The sequence below is a fragment of the Aedes aegypti genome, chromosome 2 (assembly GCF_002204515.2).
Source record: "Aedes aegypti strain LVP_AGWG chromosome 2, AaegL5.0 Primary Assembly, whole genome shotgun sequence".
Classification (NCBI taxonomy): Eukaryota; Metazoa; Arthropoda; class Insecta; order Diptera; family Culicidae; genus Aedes; species Aedes aegypti.
The window spans coordinates 83,031,744-83,047,792 of NC_035108.1; the positions used below are offsets into that span (position 1 = coordinate 83,031,744).

The 16,049-nt window shown below is 37.9% G+C and overlaps 1 protein-coding gene across 5 annotated transcripts in view; it reads left to right on the forward strand.

Moving 5' to 3' along the window:
* LOC5578225 (calcium uniporter protein, mitochondrial) overlaps nt 1–16,049 on the forward strand; it is a 472,328-nt gene that overhangs the window by 234,862 nt on the left and 221,417 nt on the right. The window lies entirely within an intron of this gene.

A 16,049-nucleotide genomic window follows, 5' to 3' on the forward strand; every position in this document is an offset into this window, starting at 1 on the left:
TACTTGTTTTCCTCTTCTAGAAACCCTTCTACAATCGATTAGTCTTAACCGACGCTAGTCACCTTTGTAGCCAACTGGTTACTCACGATGATTTTGATTCTGATCATGTCCCTTTTACATTTCAAATATCCCATGTCGTGATTCTCAATCCTGTCAGCTCCATTTTCAAGTTTTTTACAGCTGACTGGAATACATATGAAACATATATCGAAAGTAATCTTGATGTTAATATTTCTTTGCAAACAAAACTTGATATTGACAATGTTCTTGAAATTTTAAAAAATTCCATTGTTGAAGCAAGAGGCATTGCAATGTGAAATAAAATTCGAATCCGTGATTATAGACGATGATCTTAAACTCTTGATCCGTCTTAAAAACATGAGAAGAAGGCAATTTCAACGCACTCGCGATCCTGCTATGAAAATTATGTGGCAAGATCTGCAGAAAAAAATAAAAAAAAACGATTTTCACAATTAAGAAATAAAAAAATTGAAAATAAAATTTCTCAATTGGACCCTTGCTCTAAGCCCTTTAGGAAATTATATAATGTTTAAAAAAAAACTCTGAAGCCAATTCCAGCATTGCAAGAGGAAAACAAATTATTGCTTACTAATTGCGATAAAGCTCAAAAACTTGCTATGCAGTTTGAAAGCGCGCACAATTTTAATTAAGGACTTACTTGTCCAATTAAAAATCAAGTTACTCAGGACTTCAAAAATATTCTCAATCAAAAAAACGCATTCGAAAATTCCTGGGAGACTGATTTGGAAGAAGTGAAAACTATTATTAAAAAAATCAAAAATATGAAAGCCCCTGGCGATGATGGAATATTTTTCATTCTCATCAAGAAATTTCTAGAAAGTAGCTTATCAATCTTGGTTGATATATTTAACAAATGTTTTCAGTTGGCATATTTTCCTGACAAATGGAAAAGGGCCAAGGCTTCTAAAAGACAAAGACCGTACAGAAGCTTATAACTATCGTCCAATTAGTTTGCTCTTCTCCATCAGTAAACGTTTTGAAAATGTAATTTTGAACAGAATGATGGTCCACATCAATGAAAATTCAATTTTTGAATTTCTCCAAGAACAACTATTATTAGGAATCTAGCTTCAGGTTGGTTCGTTTCCAAGAATCATCGACGGAATCGTTCGAAATATCGCATACTATTAGTCAGAACGCTGGAAAAACAAAACCGACCGTCGCGACACTTCCTCCCCTCGCGTTATTAGTTGGACGTCGCGCTCTGTAGTCGCCGTCATATCACCTGTGCGCATTCGTTTCGAGCGGGCGTTGGATATCTGCATTATAATAGCTGGGCGGGTGGTGTGTTTATGTTCGGACGAGTGATCGAAGCACGATTGTCGATCGACGAGGGGAAGAGGGGTCAGCCAGGGGGAAAAGTTTAGCGCGCATAACATTGGGCAGTCGAACATTCGGCTCGGGCTCAGGTCGCGTTGTGAGTGAGCGCGAGAAAGGGCCTTTTTCTGCTGGGCAATTTGAACAGGTGTGCATGTTGGCTGAACGGACGAGGGGCTTCCAAATGGATCATTCTATATAGGTTTTTATATTTTTGCTTAAAAAAGATAGCAATCATATTTATGCTTTTCTTAAATTATGATTTATTGTTTACGGCTAATTAGCCGAGTGAAAGTTTTTAACATGTACCGAAAAACTAAACATTTCATGTACTTTGCAATTGTATTAAATGGACAAATTGAAGTGAAATTTGCGAAAAAGTTACACAACTGCTCAGTGAGAATCGAACAGACTACTCTCAATTCGCTAGATAAGGCGCGTTACCACTACGGCACGAGAGATCCCATGAACGCAAAAGTTAACCTGATTTTGAATTTAACTCAATAATCACGTAGGCTCTTTGTACTTCAAACGCAGATTGTTATGGGGTATCAAAGTTGACAACGAAGAGCAGTTGTTCTCAACCTAACTGTTTATGTGGGCCACTTAGGTACCCTCAGATCAAGATGCGGGCCGCAAAGCTTTAAACTTTGATTAGGGTAACTTTTTCTATTTTCAGTAACTTTGTTTTCTTCATCATGGGTGTTTTTCTCAATGTTATTTTGCTCAAAATATGCAACAATACTTTTAGCATATGAGCGCATCTTACTGACAAATTTCAGGAGATTTGGCCGACATAAATTTTTCTTCTTGTTACAATTTTTGGATACTTTACTGGTTTCTTCCCCGTTCAAAGTCCAGAATCGCAGGTTGTCTAGACCTAGAAGACATCAAGGTCACTAACATTCCATCATTTGAAAGGACGAAAAGCGAAAACCGCAAAAACTTTAAAGATTAAACTCGCATGGAAAAACTTCATTTTCGACTATGTCTTTTACTGACATGTATAAACTTAACACCAACAAAATTTCTATGAAACCTCGAATCCAAAAGCAACAATATGAAAAGAAATTATCGATGTCCATTTCACGACTAAGATAATTTGAAGACTTTCAAAGTTAAACTCTGCCATTTTAGCGCCAAGAAAAAATCAAGATTCCAGAAAATGTTCAGCCCATTTCATTTCGATCTTTTCAATTATGGGTAAATAATGTTCAACATTAAGTAAAAAATAATGTAATGTACATGAAATAATGTCATGAAGGACCCATCACACTTATATTCAAAATCCACGGTCCACGGACCGCAGCTTGGTGATCACTGCAGTCTACTGGCGTAGAACGTAGTTTATGCAACGGCTAACTCGAGAATTAGCTAACCATGCTCGAAATAAAAAACAAGTCTCTAACGGTGAAGACCATATCCTTACGATCATCGATAGAATGTTATATAATCGGGGTTCTGCTAAATCGCACCAAGTGCCAATTTTCCCAAATTGAGTTTTTTACACCAGAGTACTCACATAATCATAACCTTTCTACCATAAAAATATCGAGTAATTTGAACAGTCCCTTATAAGATAAATAGATTCTCTTGGAGGACATTTAAAGCTGTTATTTTGTTCAGCCTGAGGGAACCATGAACCAATGCACAAAATCAGAGGGAATTCATTTTTCTGATAGCAAGATTTTGTTCCAATATCCATACAATTAATCCATTTCAAGCATCTCATAGAAACAGAGACCAGTGAAATTGGGCAGCATTTGACTAATTAGTTTTATCCAACAAAAAACACTGTCTACTGTTTATCTGAAAATCACATTTTGACATGAAGTAATGACATTGACATGTAATAAATATTTACATTTGCTTATTAAATAATTTGTTAATTAATCCACACAGGAGCCTAATAAAATAACTAAATAATTAATCTGATATTGTGTGAATAACTGAGGTGGACTTGATGCGCTTTAGTTGTTCAAAAAATAGCGTTATGGCCATCAAACTTCGTCAAGGCAGAGTGAACATGACTTGTTCCAACTTGGTACTTCCAAGTTTATCACCCTTCATTCAAGATGACTTAGACCTAGCACCAGTGAATCAATTGTCACTCAATACGCAGCAACAAAGACATTATCATCTCCTATCCTTGTTGCAACAGTTCTGCTACGCAACAACAGTTTATCATCACTTGAACAGAATATGACAATGATCGATTACCACATGCGCAGATTTTCTGGGCTCGCATTGCAATTTTCCAGAACTTTCTCCGTGTTGGTAAACAATGACACATTATCGAAAAGCGTTCATAAAAGAATTTGGTTTTGTGTTTAAAATAACTGATTATTCGCGAGTTGAAAAGGTTGTCAAAATGTTGCGCCCTATAATTGTCATGACAATTTTGCTTTTGATTGTAATCACTATCCGCAACAGTTGGGACAAACGGTTGTGAGCAAGCTTGTTTTGTTGCTTGTTTTTCGTCTGTGTTGATGACAATTTGATTCACTGCCTAGCACACAAGATAACCACTCAGAAGGCACGAGTTCGAATCCCGATCAAACTTCTTTTTCAATGGTAATGAAAATCAATCAACTTTTAGATTCTGTGGTTATTTTTATATTGCAATTAATCATCAGCAGGTTAATGCACAGCTGAAAAGATGGTCATTACTGGTGTACACTTTCACATTGAACTGTGAACTTGTTCAGCAAAAGTGCACCAAATGGGAGCAACTTGGTGCGTTTTGGCGTTTTCATGGTTTTCTTCGAACATCACGAGCGATACAAAAGTTTAAATTAATCGTCTGCGCTCAACTAGTACACTTCAAAGTCAAATATCTCGGAATAAAGTTTTTGGCACTTGGTGCGGTTCATCAGACCGACCATATTGTGTAACGGCAATCATTGTTTCTAAAGATCGAGTAATCCAGAATTTATGTTACTACACTCTCGAGTTAAATTTTTGCAAAAAAAAAATCCATGTGGAAAATTATTAAAGGATCATTTGTTTATGTAGACAAATTCTATTCTTTATTCCTGTTAAAATTACTGATATGTGTAATAAATTCTAAGAGGAATCGCTGGTGACGCTTCTAAAAAAATCCTGGCAATACTTGTTAAGTCGCTTTTTGAATCCCATGTCAGATCTCCTACAGGCTTCTGAAAAGCTGCTGACTGAATTGACTTTAGAATCTTTAGTGTATTTCTTGCGATGTGTTTGACAAACTGACAGATAGATTTCGAGTCGCTTTTCGATTTCCTCAATTTCCTCAAAATTTCAACAGATTTTTGCAATGGAATAGTTGGACCAGCAAATGCATCCACATGTGTTTGTTGGGATAGTAAATATAAGATTTCTGAGAGGAATCCTTGGAGTTATTATTAGACACTTATTAAATATTTTTTGATAAGCAAAAAGTTTATGCTGGTTGCGGACTTTTCAAACACATTAAAAAATTTATATACCAACAACTGGAAGCATTAACTTCCAGTGGACGATTTTGTCCTGTGATGGAAGCATCTTACTAGACAACGGAAAAAAATGTCATCCCATTCCCAAAAATGACCTCAATGCACAGGAGTTATCCCATTCTCTTAAAAATACCCACCAAACAGAAGTTTAGTCAAAGTCTCCAAACGGATGCCTTACTAACTAGAAAAGATAAAACCTACAGGTTAAATGCATTTTTATTTGATGTCCTTTGTTCTACTTTTAACTAAAATTTCAATATAAATTGACACTTATATTGAGCTGTTCGGTAATCCAATCTGCATGGTTATTAAGGTCGCACGGGACGTCATCATAATCACTCTATCCATTTCAAGAAGCAAATCTCAAGAACCACTCCATATATCGATGCGAAAATGTATCACTATGATTCTGTATATGTAGTGCACAACTCGATAAATTTTCAGCTTCATCGGTTCACTAAAACTCGAGATTTGCTTCCACAAAGTTTTGATGATTATTGTTAGAGTGAGACGAAAGATAGGGAAAATAACACGGTCTCCCGTGTCCTCTTAAATTAATTAACTCATTACGCGTGGTAAAGATGGACAAATTATGGGTGAAATTATGAAAAAAATCCACGTGCTCAGCTGGGATTTGAACCCAGGACTCTTGTATGCTAGACTAGCGCTTTACCAACTAAGCTACCGAGCCACTTGGTGACCCAATAACTGAGTTGTTTACAAGTTTAGAATTCAAATCCCTACAGACCACGCGGACCCCTTTCATAACCCATATCCATCCATCTCATGTTCCTACACACGCGGAGAGAGCGAGTGCGATTTATTTTTAGTGTTGAAACTGTTTGCCTATCGTACCTACAACGCTTCCACAACAACTGTATTGCGGAAGAGATGGATGGATATGGGTTATGAAAGGGGTCCGCGTGGTCTGTAGGGATTTGAATTCTAAACTTGTAACGAACTCAGTTATTGGTCACCAAGTGGCTCGGTAGCTTAGTTGGTAAAGCGCTCGTCTAGCATACAAGAGTCCTGGGTTCAAATGCCAGCCGAGCACGTGGATTTTTTTCATAATTTCACCCATAATTTGTCCATCTTTACCACGCGTAATAAGTTAATTAATTTAAAATTTCAATGTTTTTGTTGCCTCTAACTTTTCTAAGATTATTTATTTTTTGATTATGAATTTGAATCGAGTTCTTTAAGCAGCCAGACTCTACGCAACCTTTTTTATTTCTGCAATATACGTTATAAATTGTTTACAAAAAAAAAGAGATGGTGGTGAGAAACTGTTTTCTAACTAAATTTGAAGAAAAATTGCTGCATAAAAATCGAATTCGTTGAACACAGCTCAATTGAGCTTCAAGCAATTGAAGCAAAATCCCGATAAATATTTTCATAAAATCCTAAGTATTAATTCAATACCATCTTGGAAACAATTCAAACAGAATCCTAGGCAGGAATCTTACAGTAAATTCGATATAGTTGTTATCAACTCTTCTGCAGTAAAGTCACGAATTAAGTGTTGATTGTTTTAAATAAATCATTGCCTTTTTTATTTGACAGTCGACTAATGGCGACTAACTCACGCACATCATTTTACACATTAATCAGTGAACGACAAACAGTCCAACTCATGAAAAGCTAAGCTAATAACAGCACATTAAACAACAGGCCCTGAAGAAGATCCCAACACCTGGATCGAAACGTGGGCAATGATTTAAAATAATGAACGCTTAATTCGTGACTGAAAGCCGAAATCTCCAATTATCACCATCAAAGTCCAGTCAATCTTCCTTAACTTCTGCAGTAGTCTGTCATAATCCTAACCAGGAATAGATTCTAATCAAATTTTGGGCGATTTATTACAGGACCTTTATGGTGAAAGTTGATTGACTACGTAAACATAATGTTGCCACCCACTCGAACCACCCACTAAAGCACCTTCTCGAGCCACCCAACAAGACGGAGCACACCTCTATCCACAGAATTAAGTTGAAAGTATTATTTGTACACGTTCCATACAAATCATCCATAGTAAATTATTTCATTTTGTTGTAGAAATATGTTTTTTGTCCAAAATTATATGAATTTTTCGCAATCATGCGTATTTTTGTGTACCTTTTTTGACAGTTTTCTCCCTTCTTCTCTCGCTTCTCACAGACGAGTCGGGGTTGGTGGTTCAATGGCTACCGCTTCTGCTTCTGCTGGGTTCAATCCCAGGCCCCTTTTTTTCCTCCTACTTTGCAGTTGTATCTTTCACATGCTTCTATCTTCCACTCTCAACCTATCACTTTTACACTATTCGTTCATAGAAAACGCTAGAACCAGAGACGGACTAACCAAACGTTTCCCTATGCTTCCAATTTCTCATCATTGTAGCACGCTTTTCCTTACGCCTGATACATAGACAGTCTGCTAACCAAAGAACAAACCCCAACCCATACACTCCCGCATGAAATGGCGTAGATGCAGTCGGACTCCACGGTTTACAGTGGGTCAGTATGAGTGCAACATCATTTCCTCCCCCTTCCTCATTGGTCTGCATTCTGAAGTGGCATGCGCCATTGTTGCCTAAAATAGAAGACCGCCAGCACTTATACACTGAGGGTGTCTGTTAGTTTCAAGCAGACATTCGGTTGGTGCCTTGTGTGAGTGCAGCTGATCTGGCGATACTGGAGTAGCAACCACGGGCGGCCAATCAGCTCTTCTCTCGCTTCTCACAGACGGAAAAAGTTGCCATCAGTATGTATTTGAATTGTACGGTCAATTGTAGTGTATAATATGCAATATTTATTTTTTTCTGTCTAATTGCGTCCTATATTGTTTTTCTCACGCATAAAAATGTTTTTCAACACTTGCGGCATTGTGTAAACCTTATAAGTGTTTCGAAGTTGTAGAATACCGGATACCCCCGTTGGTTTTTCCACATTTAATCTGAACACTTTTCAATTTGTACCCCACAGTTCTTATGCGAATCCTTAAAATGATACTGCTGAGAATCTTGGCAGAACTATGATGAGAATCCTAGAGAAGTTCTGATTCTTGATTCTGATGAAAATTGCGGAAGTATTCTGATGAGAATCCAATCCTCCTTTGGAAATCATGAAAGTATTTTAATGAGAATCCTGGTTCAAACATTGAGACGATTCTGAATGGATTTTTGAGAGCGTTTTGAAAAAAAATAACGAAAATCATGAGAGTTTGTGAGAAGAATCCTGAGCGAATTTTGACGGTATCTTGAATGGTAATCATGAAGATAGATTTGATGGATTCCTGTTGGATTTACTCAAAATTTCAGCAATTTTTTCTTCTTTCAAGTTCTTCTTCTTCTTCGCATTTACGTCCTCACTTGGACAGAGCCTGCTTCTTAGATTAGTGTTCTTTTGAGCACTTCCACAGTTATTAACTGAGAGCTTTCTTTGACCGACCGAGATTCGAACCCAGACACCTTGAGCATGGCTTTGCTTTGTAGCCGCGGACTCTAACCACTCGGCTAAGGAAAACCCCCCATTTTTTAAAGTATCCTTGGTAATATGCTTGATCTGGACTTGTTAGTGCATTTCCTGGGAACTATTTTAGCATAATGATAACAATCGCGCTTATTATGCAAAGCCATACGAAGGGGCCTTCATTCGATTCAGATTTTTTTCGTTGTGAAAACTAAGAGGAATTGGAAGTAAAATGAACACCATGCCTCTTACCGAGGAAAAACAAATTTCAATGAAATTAATTAACTCATCACGCGTGATAAAGATGGACAAATTATGGGTGAAATTATGAAAAAAATCCACGTGCTCGCTTCATAACCCATTAATTTAATAACCATGCGGATTGGATTACCGAACAGCTCAATATAAGTTTCAATTTATATTAGAGTGTTACTGCCTCTCTGTAGTAGTCATGTCGTCACTTGAGTGAGAACGACCCGTTGATAGCCTTCCCACATCTTTACTCTTCCACAATACAGTTGTTGTGGTAGCGATGTAGGTACGATAGGCAAACAGTTTCAACACTAAATAAATCGCACTCGCTCGTTTCGCGTGTGTAGTAACATGAGATGGATGGATATGGGTTATGAAAGGGGTCCGCGTGGTCTGTAGGGATTTGAATTCTAAAACTTGTAACCAACTCAGTTATTGGGTCACCAAGTGGCTCGGTAGCTTAGTTGGTAAAGCGCTCGTCTAGCATACAAGAGTCCTGGGTTCAAATCCCAGCCGAGCACGTGGATTTTTTTCATAATTTCACCCATAATTTGTCCATCTTTACCACGCGTAATGAGTTAATTAGTTTAACAACCATGTGGATTGGATTACCGAACAGCTCAATATAAGTGTCAATTTAATTTTCAATGATTTTTTAACACGCAGAGGCGATTTAGAGCATACGTCAGAGTGTTCGGGTTGATACGGAGGTCAATTAATGTAAAAACATTAACGAAAACGAAGATTTTATTTAATCACGTTAAAAAATTAGAACTGACGTAACTTTTAGCTTGGAGGTCTTGAGGTTTTTCGGTGAGGTAAATATCGTAATAATATGATGTCAAATCTGTCAAACTGTCAAACTGTCTGTTATGGATATATTTTCGGAAATGCAATGGAAATTTTCAAAAATATTTGTTTTGCTCACTTATTTTGCATGATGTTCATTTTACCCACACAAAAAAAAGGTGAAATAAAAATAAACATTTCCATCATTTTTTATTTAGAATTTCGCTGATTTAGATAACATCTTTATTTTTGATGTTGTGCAACAGAACTATACATATCCGTCGTTTTGTATAAGAAACAAGATGGTATCATTAAGGTGATCATATTACCACCCCTCCCCTATTATTGTACCTGCCAGTCATAGACAGCTCAGTAAATAGCTATAAAAGTTTTATTGATGGAAAAGCAGGCCTCATCCCAGAGAGGATGTATTCTAATTTCATTGAAGAACCCCCCGTTCACATCGATTCTCACTTTATCCCCTTGTAACTTCAACCCTAGCCACAATATCGCGACGATATGCGTCCGGTGTTGTGCTGCGGCGCATCAGTTGAACCACATGACTCACACAATACAGTCAGCGTTCTCATCTTTACGAATGACGACGACGGTGGGTAAATCGCACTTGTTACTGCAATCAACCATATATTACAACTGCAGTGGCAGCTCATCATACGTACTCGCAACAGTCGACATCAGCCGGCACCAAAACAATGTATGTAAACCGAGTTGACGTTTGGATGCGCACACGCGATAAATTTATGCCTCTAGGACTGGAGGAAATCTGTAGTAGGGTGCTCCAAATAACAGAAGAAGTTTGAACATATTATCTCCCAAGCAGGTATTGCAGCATTCGTTTTCAATTGATTTCGAAGCACGATCAAAGCAAATAAAGAAACTGTCGCGTTTGTATCGGTTCATGATCGGCAAATGTTTCGCAAGTTGTAACAAGCTTGATAAATAACAGCAGCGAAAGAGAGCTACAAAGAGAGAGCGATGATAAAACCCTTTTTACTCGCTTGTTTGCCATTGTTTTACTTTACTGGTGTTCCCCAGGCTTGGAGCTTATTTAGATGTGTTTTATCATGCACTATTATTGCCTCGATCTAATCAGAGTTGCAGCAGAAGATGAAAAACAAACTTTCATGATGTTTTGCGAATCATGATTGTTACAGAGAGCGATAAGTGAGAGATACTCTCAATTCTCTCCTATTTCAATCCCTGGTTGTGCTCTAGAAAATTTGAGGTTTAGCATCGATTAATAAGTTTAACAGAACTCTATGACGAACTGGGAGAGATTTTCAAACTTTGTTGCAATGAGAACCACCCTAATCCGCAATGTGTTGGGGGGGAGTAAGGGTGCAGTGTGTTTATGATTGCTGTTATTATAATTTTAATTTCACCGTCAAAAATGATGCATCTTGTTTCCTTTTCGCAAAATGCGGTCTAACGCAAACGAGTTACACACCCTTGAGGGCATAATTGCACGTTTGCATCGACACCGAAGGACTTCTGGACGTTGACGACACTTGATGTGAGCTGACATAGTGTCGCAAAGAAGGGAAAACTTGTTTGCATAATTGAATGATTTATTTTTGAACAAATTAAGTGATTTAATAAACTTTCCCTTCCACCGAGTTCAAATTGATCGGCAATTTCTAGCTCATAACCCATCATCCATCACGTATCACTACTCCATAAAAGCAGTTTACGACCTTTCTCTAGCTCTAGACCAGACCGTCATAAACGAGATTGAGAGACGATTTCCGAAAGTACTCGGCAATCGTCTGACAGAATCATGCTTCCGCTTTACAACTTCACAATGGTCGAATAATAGGAACACGTGTATGTGAATCACAGTCTGCTGAAGTGACATTATGGCAATGACTCCAACTACTCGTATGCAAATTCGTCATCATCATCACTCACACGACACCGACCGACGAAACGACACACGGTCACTACGAGAAACGATAGTAATCAGAACATAAAAGTTTAGTGGCGTCAGATATATAAAAGTTGACGGACGAGATTTGCCATTGCTTGCAGATTTTACTTCAATCCGTGAAATGAATAAGATTTGAAATTTGTTTTTAATCCATCAAACGTTGAATTTCATGGCTTTCGTAGTTATCAATTTAAAAAACTTTAAAAACATTATTTTTTTTGGGAAGATTTAAAAATTTTGGCAATTTTGTCAGCTTTTGGTTAATTTTGTTAATTTTGTCAATTTTGTCAATTTTGACAATTTTATCAATTTTGTCTATTTTTCATGTTTTTTCAAACACATTTATCAATTTGTCGAAAGTGAAACTTCATTATTACCAACATGTCTTGTCATTGCCATGCTTACTGTCTTACTCATCTCGAAAGTGAACATACAAATTGCAGTCAGGTGACGAACGTCAGCTCTTTAACCCATCGTGCTAGTTTCTCTCCATCTCCGTCGTTTCTGTGTGGCTTCGCCTTGCGTACCCGTTCCTTGAACGTTTATCACCCCTTTTCCGCTCGGAATCGTGACAATTCATATCTGTGATGTGATAATAAATCTAGTCATTGTACACCCGAGATGAGTCTTTCGACAAATAGACTCGCTCGGGTAATAGACGGTTTACTTACTCGAGTCTTTATCTGTTTCTTTCGTATTTTTTATCGTTGCAGGTAAATTGTGTCACGCTTGAGGCGTGTTTTTTTCCTGGCCATAGGGAGCAAACTACGACCATGATGGAAATAATTATGCATCGTTTAATGGTAAGGTATGACCTACGAGAACAGGTGATTCCATCACTTTTTGTATGTACAAATTAATCAGCAAATGAGGATTTAGATGGAAAACATCAGTACGATAGTCAGTGCGATTAAATTGGATTGGATTTGGATTGGATTTGGATTGGATTTGGATTGGATTTGGATTGGATTTGGATTGGATTTGGATTGGATTTGGATTGGATTTGGATTGGATTTGGATTGGATTTGGATTGGATTTGGATTGGATTTGGATTGGATTTGGATTGGATTTGGATTGGATTTGGATTGGATTTGGATTGGATTTGGATTGGATTTGGATTGGATTTGGATTGGATTTGGATTGGATTTGGATTGGATTTGGATTGGATTTGGATTGGATTTGGATTGGATTTGGATTGGATTTGGATTGGACTTGGATTGGACTTGGATTGGATTTGATTTGGATTGGATTTGGATTGGATTTGGATTGGATTTGGATTGGATTTGGATTGGATTTGGATTGGATTTGGATTGGATTTGGATTGGATTTGGATTGGATTTGGATTGGATTTGGATTGGATTTGGATTGGATTTGGATTGGATTTGGATTGGATTTGGATTGGATTTGGATTGGATTTGGATTGGATTTGGATTGGATTTGGATTGGATTTGGATTGGATTTGGATTGGATTTGGATTGGATTTGGATTGGATTTGGATTGGATTTGGATTGGATTTGGATTGGATTTGGATTGGATTTGGATTGGATTTGGATTGGATTTGGATTGGATTTGGATTGGATTTGGATTGGATTTGGATTGGATTTGGATTGGATTTGGATTGGATTTGGATTGGATTTGGATTGGATTTGGATTGGATTTGGATTGGATTTGGATTGGATTTGGATTGGATTTGGATTGGATTTGGATTGGATTTGGATTGGATTTGGATTGGATTTGGATTGGATTTGGATTGGATTTGGATTGGATTTGGATTGGATTTGGATTGGATTTGGATTGGATTTGGATTGGATTTGGATTGGATTTGGATTGGATTTGGATTGGATTTGGATTGGATTTGGATTGGATTGGATTGGATTGGATTTGGATTGGATTTGGATTGGATTTGGATTGGATTTGGATTGGATTTGGATTGGATTTGGATTGGATTTGGATTGGATTTGGATTGGATTTGGATTGGATTTGGATTGGATTTGGATTGGATTTGGATTGGATTTGGATTGGATTTGGATTGGATTTGGATTGGATTTGGATTGGATTTGGATTGGATTTGGATTGGATTTGGATTGGATTTGGATTGGATTTGGATTGGATTTGGATTGGATTTGGATTGGATTTGGATTGGATTTGGATTGGATTTGGATTGGATTTGGATTGGATTTGGATTGGATTTGGATTGGATTTGGATTGGATTTGGATTGGATTTGGATTGGATTTGGATTGGATTTGGATTGGATTTGGATTGGATTTGGATTGGATTTGGATTGGATTTGGATTGGATTTGGATTGGATTTAGATTGGATTTGGATTGGATTTGGATATTCTTGTCTTCTTGTCTTCTTGTCGTCTTCTTGTCTTCTTGTGTTCTTCAGGTCGTCTTCTGGGCGTCTTATGGTCGTCGTCTGGTCATCTTCTGGTCGTCTTCTGGTAGTCTTCCAATTGTCTTCTGGTCGTCTTCTGAATGTCTTCTAATCGTCTTCTGGTCATCTTCTATTCGTCTTCTGGTTTTCTTCTGATCGTCTTCTATTCGTCTTTTAGTCGTCTTCTAATCGTCTTCTGATCGTCTTCTAATCGTCTCCTAGTCGTCTTCTAATTGTCTTTTATTCTTCTTCTAGTCGTCTTCTGGTCGTCTTTCGAATCGTCTTCTGGTCGGCTTCTAGTCGTATTCTGATCGTCTCCTGTTCGTTTTCTGGTTATCTTCTGATCATCTTCTGATCGTTTTCTACTCGTCTTCTGATCATCTTTTGATCTTATTCTGATCGTCTTCTGGTCGATTGCTGCTTGTCTTCTGGTCGTCTCCTGATAGTCTTCTAGTGGTCTCCTGGTAGTCTTCTAGTCGTTTTCTGATCAACTTCTTGTCGTAAATTTCTTTTATCTTGTCCTCATTTTTTAATCTTATTTTAGGCTTGTTGTTTGTATCTTTGTTTTAGCTTCTAGTGTTTTTTTGTATTTTTATCGCGTCTTTTTTGTTTAAAATATTGTTTCTTTACAGCAAGAAGCTGATCGGTATTCTATTTTATGTTCATCTGCTCCAAGTCTATTATTATCGTTCAATGCGAAAACAAAGCTTCCAATATGTGGCCTCATGACCCGTACCGTTTCGGTTCTTTTTTTTCAACTAGGAAGTCCCAAACCACGCTGGAATCACCGGACCGTGAACTTGAACCTCTCGCCGGGGCACTGCTGTTGGTGCTCGTCGTCACTAGGAACAACCTTTTCATTTTGCATGCATGCATATATCATCGTTGTCGTGCTTCTGCTACCGCTTTTCGATGGCGTGTCGGACCGCAGAATACGAACTTCACGTTTGAGTGATTCTCTTTATGGTCTCGGTGGCATCATTCTAGGATTGCCCTGGTCGGAAAGTGTGTTATCGAGTTTCAAGTGTATTTTTGAGTTGTTGAATTATATTGAAGAACACTTTTTAAAGTCAGATTTTCGGAATTCTTGGCCCTATATGAACAGTTCAACATCCACTTAAATTCCAATATTTTTTTTTCGGTCAGTAGTTTTTTGCTAGAGGTGGATTACTCAGTATTCGTCCCATAAAATCCCAAATTCCTATGAGAGTCGATGGTCCACTCTGCAACGCTTCCATGCTATTGAATTGAATTGTTGGCTGGTCGGTCTCCGGTCTCTGGTTGGTAAATACTGGGAAGCAATTTATCCCCAGACACACATCCCAACTGCAATATGTATGTTGAATGGGGGAAATTCTCGGCAGAAAAAAAAAGAGGAACACACTCACTCAGCCACTACTGGTGTTGCAGTTTTTATTGCCGCCCGCAGGAATTCATGGGTGCTTCCGAGGCTTACGCTAATAAAACTGTCACCATCGATTTGGTTCTTGTGGTTGGGCGGTGGTGCTAGAATACGGTGGATTTGGTCGGTTTTATATCAGTGCGGATTTCGAATGGTGGTTCCAGTGCTCCATGACGTTCCCCTTTGTCTATACTATTTCAATTATATTGCATTCGTGCCTGCTAGGTTTATCCTCTAAAGCTTTTTCTTTTTTTTTTTGTCTTTTTTAAGAACAGTTTCAGTTTTTATGAGTATTGCGTAATGAGCCATATTTAATTTCAAGCTTGTCAAAAATGTCGTTTTTTTTGTTTGTATTGTATGTACTACACTCTAATTAGAATATACTATACCTTGACATACTTGTTTTCACGATTATCCAAGAACTTAATGAAATATTAATATTGGACATGATGTTTATCCAAAATTGTCATGACCAATTGGCAAAACGGCTCATTTTAGTGAACGGATCCTATCCGAATCATTCATTTTATTGAACCGGATCTTTTGAACGGTTCAGTGGTACAGCGGCTCACAAAGAAAGAGCGAACTGATCCGAGCAAACGAAAAAAAGAGCGGATATATCCCTGATGCGCGACATGCGTCGTACCTTCAGTATCTTTCACGACTCTCTCTCATTCTCATTCTACCTTCTTCCCCGGAAACTCACGATATACTTGGCCGATTTCCCCTACCCGAACCACAAGGAAGAAGCAAAATGTACTTTTCCGTAGGCCAGGGGAAGTGGTTCACCTAGAGTGAATTTATAGCAGAGAAAAAGTAGATTTTGTAAAAAAAATTGACAGGAAAATGAATGACAAGTTCATCTACTTCTCCTGGCCTATTGCAGTGAGCACTTTTTCTCTTTATCTATCATCTGCTTGTATACAAATGGGCGGAGCAAATGTGTCTGTCTATGCTGAGCGCGCTGAGAGTATTGAGCGGCAAAAAGCTGTGCTTGCCTGT